The sequence below is a fragment of the Leptodactylus fuscus genome, chromosome 1, assembly GCF_031893055.1.
Source record: "Leptodactylus fuscus isolate aLepFus1 chromosome 1, aLepFus1.hap2, whole genome shotgun sequence".
NCBI lineage: Eukaryota > Metazoa > Chordata > Amphibia > Anura > Leptodactylidae > Leptodactylus > Leptodactylus fuscus.
This window is the reverse complement of record NC_134265.1, coordinates 19,821,745-19,843,886: the sequence shown is the minus strand read 5'-3', so window position 1 is coordinate 19,843,886 and position 22,142 is coordinate 19,821,745. Positions and strand designations below refer to the sequence as shown.

Here is a 22,142-nt window from a genome sequence, read left to right as displayed (position 1 = left end):
TGGTCTGGGGTCTGTATTAAAATGCAAAAAAGTTCAAAAGCAGCGGCACCGTTCTGTGGGTGTGAACATACACCAAATCACTGGATCTCAAACTAGATGATCTGGCATTCAGGTGGTGCTCACTGTTAAACAAATAGTCCAATATAGTGCAAAAATATAGAAAAAAATCAGGGCACTCACCAGCCAGTAGTAAAATTCACCAAACTTTAATAATCTTCCATAAAAAATGTTTCTATTTTTTTGCACTATATGGGTTCTGTATTAGTTTAGGGGTCTGGTCGGGGGTCTGTATTAGTTTAGGGGTCTGGTCTGGGGTCTGTATTAGTTTAGGGGTCTGGTCGGGGGTCTGTATTAGTTTAGGGGTCTGGTCGGGGGTCTGTATTAGTTTAGGGGTCTGGTCTGGGGTCTGTATTAGTTTAGGGGTCTGGTCTGGGGTCTGTATTAGTTTAGGGGTCTGGTCTGGGGTCTGTATTAGTTTAGGGGTCTGGTCTGGGGTCTGTATTAGTTTAGGGGTCTGGTCTGGGTTCTGTATTAGTTTAGGGGTCTGGTCTGGGGTCTTGTATTAGTTTAGGGGTCTGGTCTGGGGTCTGTATTAGTTTAGAGGTCTGGTCTGGGGTCTGTATTAGTTTAGAGGTCTGGTCGGGGGTCTGTATTAGTTTAGGGGTCTGGTCTGGGGTCTGTATTAGTTTTGGGGTCTGGTCTGGGGTCTGTATTAGTTTAGGGGTCTGGTCTGGGGTCTGTATTAGTTTAGCAGTCTGGTCTGGGGTCTGTATTAGTTTAGGGGTCTGGTCTGGGGTCTGTAGTGGTTTAGGGGTCTGGTCTGGGGTCTGTATTAGTTTAAGGGTCTGGTCTGGGGTCTGTATTAGTTTAGGGGTCTGGTCTGGGGTCTGTATTAGTTTAGGGGTCTGGTCGCGGGTCTGTATTAGTTTAGGGGTCTGTATTAGTTTAGTGGTCTGGTCTGGGGTCTATATTAGTTTAGGGGTCTGAGGTCTGTATTAGTTTAGGGGTCTATTAGTTTAGGGGTCTGGTCTGGGGTCTGTATTAGTTTAGGGGTCCGGTCTGGGGTCTGTATTAGTTTAGCAGTCTGGTCTGGGGTCTGTATTAGTTTAGGGGTCTTGTCTGGGGTCTGTATTAGTTTAGGGGTCTGGTCTGGGGTCTGTATTAGTTTAGGGGTCTGGTCTGGGGTCTGTAGTGGTTTAGGGGTCTGGGGTCTGTATTAGTTTAGGGGTCTGGTCTGGGGTCTGTATTAGTTTAGGGGTCTGGTCTGGGGTCTGTATTAGTTTAGGGGTCTGGTCTGGGGTCTGTATTAGTTTAGGGGTCTGGTCTGGGGTCTATATTAGTTTAGGGGTCTGGTCTGGGGTCTGTATTAGTTTAGGGGTCTGGTCTGGGGTCTGTATTAGTTTAGGGGTCTGGTCTGGGGTCTGTATTAGTTTAGGGGTCTGGTCGCGGGTCTGTATTAGTTTAGGGGTCTGTATTAGTTTAGGGGTCTGATCTGGGGTCTATATTAGTTTAAGGGTCTGAGATCTGTATTAGTTTAGGGGTCTATTAGTTTAGGGGTCTGGTCTGGGGTCTGTATTAGTTTAGGGGTCCGGTCTGGGGTCTGTATTAGTTTAGAGGTCTGGGGTCTGTATTAGTTTAGGGGGTCTGGTCTGGGGTCTGTATTAGTTTAGGGGGTCTGGTCTGGGGTCTGTATTAGTTTAGGGGTCTGGGGTCTGTATTAGTTTAGGGGTCTGGTCTGGGGTCTGTATTAGTTTAGGGGTCTGGTCTGGGGTCTGTATTAGTTTAGGGGTCTGGTCTGGGGTCTGTATTAGTTTAGGGGTCTGGTCGCGGGTCTGTATTAGTTTAGGGGTCTGGTCTGGGGTCTATATTAGTTTAGGGGTCTGGTCTGGGGTCTGTATTAGTTTAGGGGTCTGGTCTGGGGTCTGTATTAGTTTAGGGGTCTGGTCTGGGGTCTGTATTAGTTTAGGGGTCTGGTCGCGGGTCTATATTAGTTTAAGGGTCTGAGGTCTGTATTAGTTTAGGGGTCTGGTCTGGGGTCTGTATTAGTTTAGGGGTCCGGTCTGGGGTCTGTATTAGTTTAGAGGTCTGGGGTCTGTATTAGTTTAGGGGGTCTGGTCTGGGGTCTGTATTAGTTTAGGGGTCTGTATTAGTTTAGGGGTCTGATCTGGGGTCTATATTAGTTTAAGGGTCTGAGGTCTGTATTAGTTTAGGGGTCTGGTCTGGGGTCTGTATTAGTTTAGGGGTCCGGTCTGGGGTCTGTATTAGTTTAGAGGTCTGGGGTCTGTATTAGTTTAGGGGGTCTGGTCTGGGGTCTGTATTAGTTTAGGGGGTCTGGTCTGGGGTCTGTATTAGTTTAGGGGTCTGGTCTGGGGTCTGTATTAGTTTAGGGGTCTGGTCTGGGGTCTGTATTAGTTTAGGGGTCTGGTCTGGGGTCTGTATTAGTTTAGAGGTCTGTATTAGTTTAGGAGTCTGGTCTGGGGTCTGTATTAGTTTAGGAGTCTGTATTAGTTTAGGAGTCTGGTCTGGGGTCTGTATTAGTTTAGGGGGTCTGGGGTCTGTATTAGTTTAGGGGTCTGTATTAGTTTAGGGGTCTGTATTAGTTTAGGGGTCTGGTCTGGGGTCTGTATTAGTTTAGGGGGTCTGGGGTCTGTATTAGTTTAGGAGTCTGTATTAGTTTAGGGGTCTGGTCTGGGGTCTGTATTAGTTTAGGGGGTCTGGGGTCTGTATTAGTTTAGGGGTCTGTATTAGTTTAGGGGTCTGTATTAGTTTAGGGGTCTGGTCTGGGGTCTGTATTAGTTTAGGGGTCTGTATTAGTTTAGGGGTCTGTATTAGTTTAGGGGTCTGGTCTGGGGTCTGTATTAGTTTAGGGGTCTGGTGTCTGTATTAGTTTAGGGGTCTGGTCTGGGGTCTGTATTAGTTTAGAGGTCTGGTCTGAGGTCTGTATTAGTTTAGGGGTCTGGTCTGAGGTCTGTATTAGTTTAGGGGTCTGGTCTGGGGTCTGTATTAGTTTAGGGGTCTGGTCTGGTGTCTGTATTAGTTTAGGGGTCTGGTCTGGGGTCTGTATTAGTTTAGGGGTCTGGTCTGGGGTCTATATTAGTTTAGGGGTCTGGTCTGGGGTCTGTATTAGTTTAGGGGTCTGGTCTGGTGTCTGTATTAGTTTAGGGGTCTGGTCTGGGGTCTGTATTAGTTTAGGGGTCTGGTCTGGGGTCTATATTAGTTTAGGGGTCTGGTCTGGGGTCTGTATTAGTTTAGGGGTCTGGTCTGGGGTCTGTATTAGTTTAGGGGTCTGGTCTGGGGTCTGTATTAGTTTAGGGGTCTGGTCTGGGGTCTGTATTAGTTTAGGGGTCTGGTCTGGGGTCTGTATTAGTTTAGGGGTCTGGTCTGGGGTCTTATTTGTTAGGGGGTCTGGTCTGGAACTTGATTTAGTTGTCTAGCTCAGTATTATTCTAGGGTTGTGCTTTGCTTAGAGGGTCTGTATCTGTATCTGTACATGTCTACTTCATGTCTTTTTTCAAAAGTTTGCAATCATATTGGTCCTGACCCATCTTTCCCAGACCCAGATAGGTAAGAGCTGTACTCCAGACCTCTGTACAGGCAGGGCGCACACAGTATGGAGTCTCTGCGCTCTGGTGTCACCTCCACGTTGGCTCGTGCAGATTAAGTAGCACTTAGTGCAGCAGTCTGGACTGTACCACTGCCCGGCACGGGGGGGATGCACAAGCTCACATTCCTCTCCTGTGACTGGCACCACCTTTGTTCCTGCTGGCCCCGCCTCTAGCCGGTGACAGTGGCAGCGCTGCAGTGCCGGGAGCGGACGCTAGGTGGCAGCACTGAGCCTCATCCCACCGGCTCAAAACTGCAAACAAAAGAGGGAAGAAAAGTCCAAAGCTCAGAAGTGGAGAGTGGAGAGTATGCGGCCGGCGGGGAGCGGGCACCGGCGGGGGCACAGGCTGCAGGCACCCTGATCACACTGCTACACTGCCCGCCTGTCATGTGCCAGGGACCCCCGCACTGCCAGCACCAGCCTGTGCAATACAAGGGGAGCCCGGAGGAGAGCGCTGCATGGGGTAAGAGGAGGGGGCACCGGGGAAGGGGCTGCGGGCACTGCCAGGGCAAGATCCAGGGAACATATGGCAGCGGGGCAGCAAGCCAGGACACACTGCAGAGAGGAGAGGCTGTCACTGGGCACTGCCATATGTAACAGGTCCTGGGCACACTGCAGAACATCGCACCATGTGTACCGGGACCTGAGGCTCTAAAGACGGACACTGGGAGATACTGGCGCCTGAATATCCATCTGTCTCTACCTATCTACCTCATATCTATCTCCTATCTCTATCTATCTATCTATCTATCTATCTATCTATCTATCTATCTATCTATCTATCTCCTATCTATCTATCTATCTATCTATCTATCTATCTATCTCCTATCTATCTATCTATCTATCTATCTATTTATCTATCATCTATCTATCTATCTATCTATCTATCTATCTCCTATCTATCTATCTATCTATCTATCTATCTATCTCCTATCTATCTATCTATCTATCTATCTATCTATCTATCTATCTATCTCCTATCTATCTATCTATCTATCTATCTATCATCTATCTCCTATCTATCTATCTATCTATCTATCTATCTATCTATCTATCTATCTATCTATCTATCTCCTATCTATCTATCCCATCTATCTATCTATCTATCTATCTATCTATCTATCTATCTATCTATCTATCTATCTCCTATCTATCTATCTATCTATCTATCTCCTATCTATCTATCTATCTATCTATCTATCTCCTATCTATCTATCTATCTATCTATCTATCATCTATCTCCTATCTATCTATCTATCTATCTATCTATCTATCTATCTATCTATCTCCTATCTATCTATCCCATCTATCTATCTATCTATCTATCTATCTATCTATCTATCTATCTATCTATCTCCTATCTATCTATCTATCTATCTATCTATCTATCTATTATCTATCTCCTATCTATCTATCCCATCTATCTATCTATCTATCTATCTCCTATCTATCTATCCCATCTATCTATCTATCTATCTATCTATCTATCTATCTATCTATCTATCTATCTATCATCTATCTATCTCCTATCTATCTATCTATCTATCTATCTATCTATCTATCTATCTGTGCACTTATACTTGTACGGTGCAGTTTTCTGTTACAGGCTCATTCACACTTACTACTTGTCAGAGCTGAGGTTTTGTTACAGTTGCACTCAGTTTAGACAATCCTCTGTGAGCCTCACACCTTCTCAGCACGCCGCTGTCCCCAGCTCTGATAGTAATACAATGTATCAGTGTGGAGTCCTGACTGTACAGCTCACAGAGCATTGTCCACACTGGATGCCATTGTTACAGACTCTCAGCTGTGAGAAGTCTTAGGCTTGTAGGTGTTTGTAGCTTCTGGATAGGGGAGTGTTCACATTCAGGTCTATTAGAAAGTGGAATAAGATTTTTTTTGTGTGGGCAATTCCTTGAAGTGACAAGCTATCGGGGCTGCACCAAGCATTCTGTACGTAGACGCTGCGACTCTCGCTCATGGGGCTGAGGATTTTTCGGGCATATTATTTTGGGATGACATTCTATGGTCAGAGTTTTGTCACAATGTGAAGTATATGTAAAATATTCTGTACAAGCCCTGTGAGCTACAACCCTCATGGTCGGTACCCAGATTTCCCTGACATATAACAACATGTTACATTTTAATAGGATCTTAAAGACACAGAGCACTGGATATTTAAAGGGAATGTCCACTTCCACAGTTTTTGTTGTTGTTCGGCTCCTCATTCTCTGCTTCTAATCACAGGCTGTCCTGCTATTGGGGCCCCTAGTGATTTGCTGTGATCTATAGAGGAGCAAGTGATGAGTTTCCCTGCAGCGCCCCCACAGGTAGATTGCAGTATTACATTGTACCATTGAAGTCATTGGTAAGAGCAGATCAGGTACTGCTATGTGGCGTCATGGCTTCCATGTCCGCTCTAGGGTCAGTGTTTTCCCATTTTCCCATCCTGCTGTTTTTGTGGTGTTACCTTTTGCACTTGAATGTGAGATTTGCACCAAAGTGTAGTCATAAAACAGAATGTACAGCCGAGGCTCAGGCCGTGTCGGAACAAATCCCAGAGGTCATGTAAGCAGGGCGCAGGAACTTTTAGCTTTTTAGGATGTTTTATATTGATGTCAAAGTCTTGAAGTGTATGCAGGAATTTATCTCAGTCTCTTGTGAAATCTTCTGCTTTTACCAGACTGGTCGAAGCAGCTCTCTCTCCCTCTATCATGGAGGAAGTCACAGCATGGTCTGATGTATATGATGTATATAGTAGAAGCTGGATCGTTCCAGATCATTTAGGATTAGATAATGTGACCTATAGGATATTAAAATAAGATATATAGGTTATCGGATATGATCGCATGGAATTATTATTTTTGTTTATTTATATAGCACCATTAATCCCATGGCGCTGTACATTATTATATTAATCCCATGGTGCTGTACATTATTATATTAATCCCATGGTGCTGCACATTATTATATTAATCCCATGGTGCTGTACATTATTATATTAATCCCATGGTGCTGCACATTATTATATTAATCCCATGGTGCTGTACATTATTATATTAATCCCATGGCGCTGTACATTATTATATTAATCCCATGGCGCTGTACATTATTATATTAATCCCATGGTGCTTTACATTATTATATTAAACCCATGGTGCTTTACATTATTATATAAATCCCATGGTGCTGTACATTATTATATTAATCCCATGGCGCTGTACATTATTATATTAAACCCATGGTGCTTTACATTATTATATTAAACCCATGGTGCTTTACATTATTATATAAATCCCATGGTGCTGTACATTATTATATTAATCCCATGGCGCTGTACATTATTATATTAATCCCATGGTGCTGTACATTATTATATTAATCCCATGGTGCTGCACATTATTATATTAATCCCATGGTGCTGTACATTATTATATTAATCCCATGGCGCTGTACATTATTATATTAATCCCATGGCGCTGTACATTATTATATTAATCCCATGGTGCTTTACATTATTATATTAAACCCATGGTGCTTTACATTATTATATAAATCCCATGGTGCTGTACATTATTATATTAATCCCATGGCGCTGTACATTATTATATTAAACCCATGGTGCTTTACATTATTATATTAATCCCATGGTGCTGTACATTATTATATTAAACCCATGGTGCTTTACATTATTATATTAAACCCATGGTGCTTTACATTATTATATAAATCCCATGGTGCTGTACATTATTATATTAATCCCATGGCGCTGTACATTATTATATTAAACCCATGGTGCTTTACATTATTATATTAATCCCATGGTGCTGTACATTATTATATTAATCCCATGGTGCTGTACATTATTATATTAAACCCATGGTGCTTTACATTATTATATTAAACCCATGGTGCTGTACATTATTATATTAATCCCATGGTGCTGTACATTATTATATTAATCCCATGGTGCTGTACATTATTATATTAATCCCATGGTGCTGTACATTATTATATTAATCCCATGGTGCTGTACATTATTATATTAAACCCATGGTGCTTTACATTATTATATTAATCCCATGGTGCTTTACATTATCCCATGGTGCTGTACATTATTATATTAATTCCATGGTGCTGTACATTATTATATTAATTCCATGGTTCTGGAAATTATTATATTAATTCCATGGTGCTGTACATTATTATATTAATCCCATGGTGCTGTACATTATTATATTAATTCCATGGTGCTGGACATTATTATATTAATCCCATGGTGCTGTACATTATTATATTAATTCCATGGTGCTGTACATTATTATATTAATTCTATGGTGCTGTACATTATTATATTAATCCCATGGTGCTGTGCATTATTATATTAATCCCATTGTACTGTACATTATTATATTAATCCCATTGTACTGTACATTATTATATTAATTCCATGGTGCTGTACATTATTATATTAATCCCATGGTGCTGTACATTATTATATTAATTCCATGGTGCTGGACATTATTATATTAATCCCATGGTGCTGTACATTATTATATTAATTCCATGGTGCTGTACATTATTATATTAATTCTATGGTGCTGTACATTATTATATTAATCCCATGGTGCTGTGCATTATTACATTAATTCCATGGTTCTGTACATTATTATATTAATCCCATTGTACTGTACATTATTATATTAATCCCATGGTGCTGTACATTATTATATTAATCCCATGGTACTTTACATTATTATATTAATCCCATGGTGCTGTACATTATTATATTAATCCCATGGTACTTTACATTATTATATTAATCCCATGGTGCTGTACATTATTATATTAATCCCATGGTGCTGTACATTATTATATTAATTCCATGGTGCTGTACATTATTATATTAATTCCATGGTGCTGTACATTATTATATTACTTCCATGGTACTTTACATTATTATATTAATCCCATAGTGCTGTACATTATTATATTAATTCCATGGTGCTGTACATTATTATATTAATTCCATGGTGCTGTACATTATTATATTACTTCCATGGTGCTGTACATTATTATATTAATCCCATGGTGCTGTACATTTGGGGGTTACATACAATACACAGAATATACAGGTAGATATAATACTAACAATGACTGACTGGCACAGTGGGGCAGAGGGCCCTGCCCGCGAGGGCTTACAGTCTATGAGAATGGAATCATAAGTGATCAGATGTTGGGGTGTCTGGGGCCCTCCAGTCTCATTCATTTTGGGGGCTCACTATACAGCTGAATACAAATATTACCTGACTCCCATTTGCAAATTCTTAAAACTGTAGTGACACCCCTTTTTCAGTATTCTCCTTCTGTCCAGCCCTCCCCGTGGACCCGTTTCTGTCCTGTGGCCCTGCTGACTTGCATTTGGGTTAGACTAGGGACCCCTTAGCTCCATTATTTAGGTGATGGGGGCCCCACAGTGACAGTATGGAGATGGGGCCCAGGAGAGGGGATAGTGGTCCATGCTCCTAGATGTCATCTCAGCCACCCAATACTTCTATATATAGGTAACTGGGTAGTTTATTATATGGGTGTATAGGCTGCAGGGACGTTTCTATAGGGGGTTCAGAGGTAGCAATTGCTACCAAGGCCCTGGAGCTTGAGGGGACCCAAAGGACACTATAAGGCGACATCACTATTACACATCTTACATTGGGACTCAGGAGCTTCATGTTTCCCCTCTGATAGGCTGCATGAGATGCTATACACTATACACCTGTATATATTGCAGTCAGTATACTGTGCCATGCACTACTTTTACAGGGTTTTCGGGTCTCCCCTGTGAGTGACATGTATGATTAGATTATATGATGTGATCAGACAACATGACATATATGATGTGATCACATAATATGATACGTATTATATATGAGTAGATGATATGACCTATGTGATGTGATCACATGTATTGTATGGGATGATATTATATATGAATAAATGATATGACAAATGATGTGATCACATAGTATGATACGTATTATATAAGACAATCTTATATATGAGTAGATGATATGACCTATGTGATGTGTATGGGATGATATTATATATGAATATATGATATGATATGTATGATGTGATCACATGGTATGATATGTATTATATATGACGATATTATATATGGATATAAGATATGATCACATAGTATGATACATGTTATTTAGGATGATATGTATGAATAGATGATACGGCATATATCATGTGATCATGTAGTATATTATATATTAGATGTGATTAGATTGCATGACATGTATAATATATAATTAGGTCATATGGTATGACAGGTATGATACAATCAGATGACGTGACATATGATTTGACCACAGTGTACGATTAGATGATATGATGTGCAGTATATGAGGTGATCTCATGCTTTATATATAATGATGTTACTTATGATGAGATTATCACATATGATGTCATCACCTGGTATAGCAGGTATATTATGTGATCATGGGTTATAACACATGATACCCCCCCCCCCTCACCTTTGGCCCTGTGGTCCCAATTTATTATTATTATTATTGTATTATATAGGTTCAGATCTTATGACATAGTTGATGTGATCTCCTAGTATAGCAGATTTCATGTATGAGCAGATGATATGACATAATCACATGGTGTAACATGTATGATATATGATCAGGTGATATGACGTTGGGCTTATCTAGGCCTCTCCTGAACATTAGAAAGTGTTGCTCAGCATTGCTAGCCTGTATATGGCTGCCATGCCGCCTTTCACCTTTATGGCCCTATTTATTCTCATAAAGAAGCTTTATTACACGGCCATAAATCTGTACTGAGTGTCCCCTCCCCGTGTCATCTCCCCTGTGTCACATCTGTGCAGGATCACAATCACAGCCGTGCACAGCGTCTAATACCACACCCATCATCCAGGGCGCCAGTCTCTCCGGACTACACGTTGCTGCCCAACTAGAAGGAAAACAATGCTGTAACTATATCACAAGATCAGTATCCAGAGCATGTGATATACTCATTTACCTATCTGTTTCTGGGAAAGCTGGGTTATATCATATATGGCCATATTCGGGGGTTGGCACCTACAGATCTAACGCAGGTTTTCATCAAGCTTTCCTAGACTCCTGAAAGGCAATTATATCCTATATTCAGGCATCAGTATAGGCGGTTCTGCTCTCAGCTGGGAAGTAGAAACAATTGTATCCAGTTTAAACAATGCTCTGTGAGCTCAACAGTCTGAACTTCAAACCGATACATTGTAGAAAACCAGCAGAGAGATTTGTGCAGTTGCTAATGATTTATCTGGTCTAGACAATGCTCTGTGAGCTAAACACAGCTGCAGCTGCTGCACAAATCTCTCTGCTAGTTTGCTACAGTGTATCAGTGTGGAGTCCAAGCTGTTGAGCTCACAGAGCATTGTCTAGACTGGATACATCAACAGCAGCTGCACAAATCTCTCTGCTAGTTTGCTACAATGTATCAGTGTGGAGTCCAAGCTGTTGAGCTCACAGAGCATTGTCTAGACTGGATACATCAACAGCAGCAGTACAGATCTCTCTGCTAGTTTGTTACAATGTATCAGTGCGGAGTCCAAGCTGTTGAGCTCACAGAGCATTGTCTAGACTGGATACATCAACAGCAGCAGTACAGATCTCTCTGCTAGTTTGTTACAATGTATCAGTGTGGAGTCCAGGCTGTTGAGCTCACAGAACATTGTCAACAGCAGCTGCACAGATCTCTCTGCTAGTTTGTTACAATGTATCAGTCTGCAGTCCAGGCTGTTGAGCTCGCAGAGCATTGTCTAGACTGGATACATCAACAGCAGCTGCACAGATCTCTTGGCTAGTTTGTTACAATGTATCAGTCTGCAGTCCAGACTGTTGAGCTCACAGAGCATTGTCTAGACTGGGTGAGAGCAGGACTAGCTATGTACAGGGTTACTGACCAGGAGTCTTCTCAATCCCTGACAGCAAGCAGAGATCTTGTACGTGGTACAGACATGTTATAGAACATATATTAGAAAGTTGCAGAACTTTCTATGTATTCAGGGATTAAGCTGTGTTTACATAAATGCAGGAAATCCCTTTAATTGCCGCCTGTGCACTGTCGTGCGGCCTCCGGTTCATCGCTCAGGGGAAGCACTGCTTGTAATTATGGAGGAATTGCAATTACACGTTATTGACATCAGCCATGGGAGGGGTTGGGAGGGGTTGAGGGGTTGGGGGCGACGGACGTGGAAGGGAAGATGCGGATACTCATTGTGACCTCATTAAAATAAATTTGGATTACCCCGACCTCTTGTCCGCCTGCTGAGCTATTATAACCAGGCTTTATAATGCCATCTGGCCAGCTGGCGCCTATCAGCCGCTCCCAAATTGGATACGAAATGTGGAGATGATTTTTACGGTGTAGCTGTACGTAACACTAATCCTGACCTCTACCCATCCCTAACCCTAAACTTTAACCCTTGCTCCATGTGAACTTGATGGTCATCCTATATAAACCTTAGGGCATGACACCCACAATAGATTTATAGATTGGTCCAGCATATCCCACCCGTATTAACCCCTCGATGGAGCTAATCCGTGGCTTCTCCATACACTGCACTGTATTATGGATTACCTTTTATCCTAAATCCTGATTTTGGGAACGTGGCCTTATCCGAGCTCCAGTCTTAACCCTTAGGCCGGGTTCACACGGAGTATTCTGGCTCGTCATTTGGTACGTAGACGCAAAATCACGGCTGCAAAATATCGCCGCGTGTACGGTACCGGCTCCCATTGAAAACAATGGGAGCATATACGGCCCGCAAATCCTCCCGCGGCGTCTACGTACCAAATGACGAGCCAGAATACTCTGTGTGAACCCGGCCTTATAGCAAACTTTACTTTTACCCTAATCTTATGCTAAGGCCCCATGTAGCATCCCGTAGCAAAAAAGCGCTGCGGGAAAAATAGCGGCGGCAACACATCGCGGCTTTCACCGTGATCCTTGGGAAAGTAGAGCACGGCCTACTTTTTGGTCAGAAAAACGCCTTCGTTTTCCCCGATTTTCCATTGAAGGTCGGTGGTAAATAAAAGGGATGCCATACTGGTTCTAAATCAATATGGCTGTGTGAATAGCCTTATACCGCCAATGGGGGCGCCAGTCTATAGACCTACAGCATCATATGTCAGAGACAAAAATACGTATACCATGTGAGGGAGCCGTCACACAGCGTTTACGTAAACTCGTTCAGAATGAGCGGCGTTAAAACAGATCCCATTCATTTCTATGGGTGCCGGAATACGCGCGTATCACATTGAAAGCAATAGGTAAAAACGCCTCCCATTGATTTCAATGGTGAGCGCGCGTATGCCGGCACCCCTAGAAATCAACGGGATCTGTTTTAACGCCGCTCGTTCTGAACGAGTTTGCGTAAACACTGTGTGAATGCTCCCTAAGAATGAATCCTAGCTGCAATACCACACACAACCTGGCGTGCGATGTGGCGCTGTCTTTCAAAGAAAGCAGCCATCTTTTTCCTGTACACAAAACCCTATGATAGATGGGTTTTAAAGGACCGTCTTTCTACCAATTTCCAGGAGTCAGAAAGATGGGACCCCCCCCCCCCCCCATCAGACACTATTTCCCATAGACCATAAATGCCTAGGGAAATCACTTTAATATATGAAAGACTTGTCTTTATTTTTCTGACGACGCCCCGCACGAGGTTTAGCCTAAATTTGGGAATCCGATCGGTGCGGACAATGGACAGGACTCGAGTCTAATCCCCGGATTAGAGGTAATGACATAATTTGTCAGGACTCCTGTTCAGTGGCCATTAGAGATTATACGGGGGCCGATCCCCTATATAAACCACCGTAGATTATAGCCAATGTTACAGGCCGGGGCTCAGATATACAATATCCGTCTTCCATCACCGGTTTATCGATGAGGCCTAGCCAAATTTATCAAAATGGCGCAGGAGGCCTGATATAATAGGGTAGGGGGCTGGGGCACATGGATGGCAGTATTTTGCGCCAAAAATTTGGGCTAAATCAAAAGCGTATTTGTTGCCCATGGCAACCAATCACAGCGCAGCTTTCTTGTCTTACACTGCTTTTGGAAAATGAAAGCTGTGCTGTGATTGGTTGCGATGGATGACATAAAGCTGCCCCATAATGTGGCTATTTTATAGGTTCAGTATATATTACAGCTTGTCTTGGCCCCGTTTCTTGTAGAAAATCTAAAAATTATTGAAATAAGTGGAATACGACGCCATAGAGACGCTCCGTGTATCGCCATACCAGTCCTTGGCAGCATTCATGGACCGTCCTATCAGTTTTCACAAAGTGTAATGCTCTGGGTGTTTGTTCTATCCGTTCCTGGGAAAGCTGAGTACCAGCCTGTGACTGGCTGACAGGGTCCAAATGCAATTTATAATGCAATGGTTTCCCCAAAATGGAGGTGAGTGTCTATGGCGTGGTAAGGTTAAAGTCACATAGAGCGAAACGCAGGGATAAATGCCCCATTCATTCGTAAGGGGACCCCTGGATATAGGCTAAGACCCCGTGTTTGTTGCAGATTTTTCTGCCTTTTTAAGCCAAAGTTAAGAGGCTTGAAAAGGAATGGTATATCGTATATACTCGAGTATAGGCCTACCCGAATATAAGCCGAGGCCCCTATTTTTACCATAAAGACCTGGGAAAACTTATTGACTCGAGTATAAGCCGAGGGGGGGGGGGGGGGGGGATGCAGCAGCAACTGGAAAATTTCAAAAATTTAAATGGTCGGAGTTTTTGGGTGCAGTAGATGCTGGGGAAGGGGAGGGGGTGTTTTGGTTGTCTGTCTGCCCCTTCCCTGAGCGTTCCTCCCCGCTCACACTTTACAGCGCTATAGGCGCTGCTGTGGAGAAGGACGTACCTGACTGACTGTCAGGAACGCCCTTCTGACTGTAAAGAGCTACGGTACCGGGACCGATAGCGCTTTACCCGGGGCACAGATAGGGAAAGCTGATAGTGTACTGAATTCAGCGCACTGTCAGCTTTCCAGCAGTATATGGAACTGCCTGTGCCCAATCTGATGAAAGGTCCTCTTTAAACTGGGGGACAACTGGAGAGGGCATTAAACAGCAGGAGGAACTGGAACCTGTCCGCCTCTAGTTTCCCCCAGTTTAATGTCACCCTCCAGCTACCCCTACGGTTTCATGACTGCTTCTAGTTGCCCACCGTTTAATGTCCCACTTCATCTGCCATTTATTTATTGCCCCCTCCAACTACCCCCGTAGCTAATGTCCCCTCCAGCTGATCCAGTTTCATGTTTAAACTGGGGCACCAGGAGAGGGACTTAATACTATGGAGCAGTTGGAGGGGAACATTATAATGTGGGGACATATAATGTGCGGGTGACTGTAGGAGGATTATACTGTATTGGGGGACATGAAAAATGAATGAGAATGGGTGGAGTCAACATAAAAGTGGGCAGGGCTAAATTTGCGCCGCACATTTTGTCCCTCTTTCTGTTGTTCCAAAGTTGGCAGGTATGTACATGATCGAGGAGCAAAACAAAAATGGATGGTTTTCACGGCCGTCTTGTACCCATGGGGAACCCATTTTCATGCATCCCCTAGTGCGATACATGAGAATGGCCCCATTAATTAATGCTGCCATGTGGCAGCAGTTAAAAAAACAGACATCACACTGCCATTTTTTGCTGTCCTGTGAACGTAGCCTTGGCCTTAAATAGGAAGTTGCACAAACAAAAGGATGGTCCAGCAATATTCTTCCTTAAAAATTCTTCTTTATTCAAATAAACATTTTAAAAAAGTATATATATATGTGTCCAACAGGATAATTGGATATATTGCACAGCGAAGATGAAATGACTGACGCATTTCGAACACAAAGTTCTTATTCGTAGTTTATTATTTATTGGCCTTAAATAGTTCAGACCTTTGGGTGCCTATAGACGACAGACATACTTGATTTTATGATATGGATGGGTCACCCTATACTGCGCCATGCCCGTCGCTTCCTATCTCTCTGATACATTAGGAAACCCTTCACATATGACATTTTGGCATCCAGAATGATGGCAGCATCTGGGTCAGGGCTATCAGTGCGGCTCTCGGGCTACTAGCACACATAACCAAGCGATGCAGGAACTATACGGCTATACGTGCGCTCCTGACCTAGGGAGACAATCACTCTTCAGTCTACGGAGCGATTGCTTTTTTGGCATTTTTCGTCAGGGATGCTTTGTGTGAATGGGAAGCTCCTGGCTCTGGCGTGTCACACTTTTCATCAGGCAGATGACTCATGGATCCTCTCCGCCCTCGTTCCTGCGGTGGCCCACAGGGCCGGTCTTCTCGCTCATTTTCCTGGAACTGTATAAAGCGAGTCAATTTGTACAATAAGTCAATGTATCGTGAGGAAGAAGACGCCAGACAATAGCGCAGGATTTCCCTCCTCATTTCTCTCGGATTAATGGGGCTTTCCAGTTTTATTTAGGATTAGAAGTTCCGGGAAATCTTAAAGTTACTTTGCATTTCTACCTTCTCTCTTTCTAGATCTCTGCTTGCAGTCAGTGAATGAAACGAAACATTTTCATTTTCCGGTTCTGTTATTGGGATGAGCATGAATGATAGAAACAAATGGTGGATAGTGAATCCCACTGACTATAATGGAGTCCATCATGTTTCTGTTATGGCGCTGCACCCAGGACGCTCGCCCATCAGCTGTTTGAAGAGACCGCAGAACTTGACAGCGTGCTGCGACCTATTCACTAGGTGCCGTACCTTGCATACAGCTCAGCCCCATTCACTCACAGGCCATGTGATGTTACACAGCCTGTGAAACAGAAGCAGTGCTTGAGGCTAAGGCCCCACGGGACATCCTGCTGCGGGAAGAACCGCGGCGTCAACGCATTGTGGTTCATCCTGCAGCACTTTAGACAGAAAGTTTGCTGAGTTTTCCTCCATGGACTTTCTGTTGAGGCATTTCCGTAGTTATATTTGACATGGCGCACAGGTTTTAGAAATTGCGACGTGGCCACATGGCGGTTTTACTGCAACGTGGGCATTTAATTTGCTAGAATCCCATCTACTTTGCCTGTACTGTAAGATGCTGCAATTTTTCCTGCTGCGATTCTGCTGCAGGCAAATCGCAGTGTTTCCGTCCTGTGAGGCTCTGGCCTAAAGGAGTTTTTAGGACTTGCTAGTTAATGACCTATGCTTAGGATAAGTCATTAGGTAAAGGGATTCTACCATTAAAATCTAATTTTGTGCCCCAAACACGTAGGAATAGCCTTAAGAAAGGCTATTCGTCTCCTACCTTTAGATGTCTTCTTTGTAGAAATCCCGGTTTTCGCCAGTATGCAAATGAGTTCTCTTGCAGCACTGGGGGTGGTCCTCAGCGCTCAAACAGCACTGGAGGCGTCCCCAATGCTGCGAGAGAACTCTCCAGCGCCGCCTCCATCTTCTTCAGGAACGGGTCTTCTTCCGACGGTGACTTCAGACTTCTAGGCCTAGGGCAAAGCTGACTGCGCCTGCCCGCCGCCCACAAGAAAATGGCCGCTTACACAGTATTGTAAGAGGCCATTTTCTTGTGGCCGGCAGGCATGCGCAGTCGGCTGCCCGAGGCCTAGAAGTTTGAAGCCACCACCGGAAGAAGACCCGTTCCTGAAGAAGATGGAGGCGGCGCTGGAGAATTCTCTGGCAGCATTGGGAACGCCCCAAGTGTTGCGAGAGCTCATTTGCATACCTGTGAAAACTGTGATTTCTATGGAACGGCAGCACGGAGAAGACATCTAAATGTAGGAGACAAATAGCCTTTCTTAAGGCTATTCCTACGTGTTTGGGACAAAAAAAAATTAGATTTTAATTGTAGAATCCCTTTAAAGATCATCAGGGGTCCGACCCCCACCGATCAGTTATTTGGAGAGGCTGCGGCACCCACTGAGCGCTGCTTCATGTGATTTTACTTTCATTGATCACATTCAGTGATCCAAGCGCAGCCACTATAAAATGTATGGCACTGTACTTGGTAAATATTGAAAAGGACGCAGCGCTCATGTGAAAACCCGCAGCCTCTTCAAACTGCTGATCTGTAGGGTCCTGGAAGTCAATCTTCAAATGATCACATATCCTAAGGATGGGTGTCTGACTCCTGCTTATCATCAAAGATAAAAACCCTGAAACCCCTTTAAGGGAGACTTTAATGCAGATGTGAACCTAGCCTTCTATGAGCTGATACATTGTAGCAAATATCAGACTAGGAGAGAGATTTGCGCTGATTTTTATTCATGGTCTGAACCCCCACAATGCACTGCTCTCAGATCCCAGGATCCCAGCTGAATTGCAGCTTTAGGCATGACCGGAGAAGAATTCACTTAAAATCAGTCTCATGGTAAAAGTAAACAAAGTCTTTACAAAGTAACTCCGCGTTGTGTGGCGAATCGGAGAATAATCGGATTTGTTTACAGAGTATCCGGTATCTGGTGGAGGAGACTTTGTTGTCCCCATCACATATGGTGTTTTGCGAAGAAATAATCTTGAGGTTTGGTCCGGGAGACGACTCAATGTACTATAGCTCCCTGCAAAACATTGGAGTGGATCAGATGGGCTGGAAAGCAGATGTGTCCGATAGCTCCGAAACACGTCTGTGCAACTTGGCCATTCAGGAGACTGGGAAAGCTAGGTGAATATCGCTGTTAGTGTAAATGAAGCTGTAGCTACATGTCCTAGATTCATGGCGGTGTGGGCGGCTTAGTAGAGGACTGTCCCCATAGCCATGTCTATACATTGTATGATCTGCTGATCTCCAGGGAATGTAATATTTCTATTATTACGTCTGGCGGACTCTTCTTCTTCTTCGGCCGGCAGATACGTGATATGTTTGTGCGTTTCTTTGTTCACATTACAGTCATTGTCACTTGTTTCCTTCAGAGAGAAGCGGCTCATTGTGAAATCATTATCATTCTCAATCTAAGTAATATCAAAGTATGGCGGTGTTAGGTCTCTTGGTTAGTTAAAGGGGTCCTCCTCTTTGAATAATCCCTATTTGATAACTATAGGATGGTCAACCTCCAGTGATCAGCTGTAATCCATGGGGGGACCTGATAGGAAGTGTTTGGTTTCCCTACAGTGCCTCCGCAGGGGAAATGAAGTATTACATGGTACCTAATAAAATCAGTGGATTTGCAGGGTACTACAGGGACGCGTTAGTCCTCTTAGCTGCTCTGTACTTGGGCTAAGAGTTGAGGATCCTGACTAGAGGACCTCTGCTGTTAAAGGGGTTGTCCAGGATTTAATTTTTAGGGCCTATAAATGTCTAATTGTGGAGGGCTGACAGGTGGCCCCTGCTATACCCGTAGTATACACAACATGGGGCCAGAAGCAGTTGTCTCCATGCCCTGTATAGTGACCAAGCACCAGTACTGCAGCTCAGCTCCCATTGTTGTGTGTAGTCCAGGCATCAGTACGACTGATCGGTGTGGGGGCCACTTGTCGGCCACCTACTGATCAGCTATTTATGACCAATTCTAAGGATAGGCCATAAAACAATAAACCTGGGACATCCCCTTTAACCATTGCAGCCCCGAGGGTGCTGCGACTGAGACCTTGAGTTGGCGGGAGTCGCAGTTCGCCATACAGGAGTCAGCCTTACTCTGGAATGAATGGCATCGGATCTGAATTATGTCAGATTATAGAATATTGATGGATTATATTATAGAATATGATGGATTATAGAATATTGTGGTTTTAGACAGTGAAGTGTTGGATAATCTGATTTTCTGGATTATTAGATTCCAGTTTAATGGGGTTGTCGTGGCTCAGATATTGGTGTCGTGTTTGTTGTCAGGGGTATGACCTCTGTAACCACCGATGATCACTACACCCAAGTGGCAGCGCCCGCTAGGAAACTGCGTGGTTACTCTTTTCAGGTTTCTTTGCAGGCCACATGGTCGGCTGTTATAATCAATGGTGAACCATGTGACCGCGTGGAAAACGCAGAGCCAAGCCGTAAGGAGGCGAAATGATCGTTCTATCAATTGGTGGGGCTACAGCTATGGCTTTGAACGCCCTTCAACCAGACTATGGTTTACCCTGTTTCTGGGTAGGCTGAGTGATAACAAACATGGCCGCCATTATAGCTCCTATAGCGGTTGTCATGTGTAGGATTTTCTATCAGGTTTGGTATTCTGGAGTCTGGGAAAGCTGGGTGACAACAAATATGATCTTATACAATTGAGAAGAAGAATAGATATCTGTGCAACCAGGCGGATTTGACTTTTTGGAGTCTGGGAAAGCTGGGTGACAACGCTCATGACCTTATACAATTGAGAAGAATGTATATCGGAGTAACCAGGCAGATTTGACATTCTGGAGTCTGGGAAAGCTGGGTGACAACAAATATGACCTTATACAATTGAGAAGAAGAATGGATATCTGTGCAACTATGCGGATTTGATTTTTTTGGAGTCTGGGAAAGCTGGGTGACAACACACATGACCTTATACAATTGAGAAGAAGAATGTACATTGGTGTAACCAGGCAGATTCGACATTCAGGAGTCTGGGAAAGCTGGGTGACAACACACATGACCGTATACAATTGAGAAGAAGATTGTATATCGGTGTAACCAGGCGGATTTGACATTCTGGAGTCTGGGAAAGCTGGGTGACAACACGCATGACCGTATACAATTGAGAAGAAGATTGTATATCAGTGTAACCAGGCGGATTTGACATTCTGGAGTCTGGGAAAGCTGGGTGACAACACACATGACCGTATACAATTGAGAAGAAGATTGTATATCGGTGTAACCAGGCGGATTTGACATTCTGGAGTCTGGGAAAGCTGGGTGACAACACGCATGACCGTATACAATTGAGAAGAAGATTGTATATCGGTGTAACCAGGCGGATTTGACATTCTGGAGTCTGGGAAAGCTGGGTGACAACACACATGACCGTATACAATTGAGAAGAAGATTGTATATCGGTGTAACCAGGCGAATTTGACATTCTGGAGTCTGGGAAAGCTGGGTGACAACACGCATGACCGTATACAATTGAGAAGAAGATTGTATATCGGTGTAACCAGGCGAATTTGACATTCTGGAGTCTGGGAAAGCTGGGTGACAACACGCATGACCGTATACAATTGAGAAGAAGATTGTATATCGGTGTAACCAGGCGAATTTGACATTCTGGAGTCTGGGAAAGCTGGGTGACAACAAGCACGACCTTATATTTTGGAGAAAGAGAATGTATATCTGTGTAACCCGGCGCATTTGACAGTGAGGAGTCTGGGAAAGCTGGGTGACACCATATATGACCTTATGGTTAGTGAAGGGGAATGTGCTTCGTGTAACAAGGCAGATTGAACATTCAGGAGTCTAGAGAAGCTGGGTGACAGTGAACGTTACAGCTATCACAGCCATATTGGATGCCATGCGGCCTGCCCAAGAGGTTGCCCATACCAACCAATCATAGCCCAGCTTTCATTTCTCAAGAGCAGAATACAAAATGAAAGCTGCGCCCTGACTGGTTGCTATTGGGGATTTTATTCTAGGCGGTGTCATATCCCCCCCCTTGTCTTATATTTGCTGTAGATTTCCGTATTACGGGGTGGCGGTCTTTATATGGAGTCTGTAGGTCACACCGTATCATGTTCTCAGTAATTTTTCCTGATTGTCGCTCCTTGGCGGTTTCTGCTCAGTCCACACTTTCGAGCTCCAAGCGAAGCGGCGACGGGCGGCCAGGAGACTGTGTAACTCTATCTGCCTGATACCGCTGACCTTACTGCTGCGAAAGCGGCTGAAGCTTCATGAAAAATAGATTTAGTTTGGGAGAGTAGATCTAGTAGGTAGGCCTGAATAAGTAATGGGCCCTGTGCGGCGTAACCTCCAGGTCTGTCACATTGCGCCATTGTCACCTAAGCCCCTATTCGCACACAATAGTTTTCATCAGTGTAATATCTGTTTTTTTTACCGTGACCTATTCATTTCTATGGCCCTATGGGCACAACTGTGTTTGTCGTGGGTCCGTGCGGGGTTGTGACCCCGGGCAACTCAGGGCAAGTCCCATCCCTGTTCAAGCGTTTTTTACATCTATTTTTTCCAGTCTTTGTGTGCACGAGACCTAAAACAGATGTGCGCCGTTCTGTGCAGTTTCTGGCCACCCCTTTAATTCTCTGTTATGGCCGTATACAGATGCCGCAGAGCTGTCCGTCACTGATTTATGGCCGCTCACAGGCCCCAACATGACAGCTCAGGGACGTCTCCAAGTTCTCTGGATTGTACATGACTCAGAAATACAGGGGCAGATATTGTAGGTCTTGTGGCAAACTACACAAATTACACAAAGCTGGTCGCCAAACATCCAGAATCAACATGACAGTACCAGGTAGGAGAAATCATCTGTAATACAGAAGTGATAGAAACCCTCTGCTTCTAACGCCTGCATCTGGTGGGGGTGCCTGGCAGTACTGGTTGTGTCTGGTGTTATATGGCAGTACTGG

The 22,142-nt window shown here is 43.8% G+C and overlaps 1 protein-coding gene across 2 annotated transcripts in view; it reads left to right on the top strand.

Moving 5' to 3' along the window:
• The first annotated feature begins 3,857 nt into the window (after nucleotides 1-3,857).
• Nucleotides 3,858-22,142, top strand: part of RAI14 (retinoic acid induced 14) — a 99,204-nt gene continuing 80,919 nt past the window's right edge. For both annotated transcript variants that reach the window (XM_075267956.1, XM_075267946.1), the window contains exon 1: nucleotides 3,858-4,067. The gene's annotated coding sequence lies outside the window, so the exon portion shown is untranslated. The remainder of the gene's footprint in view (nucleotides 4,068-22,142) is intronic.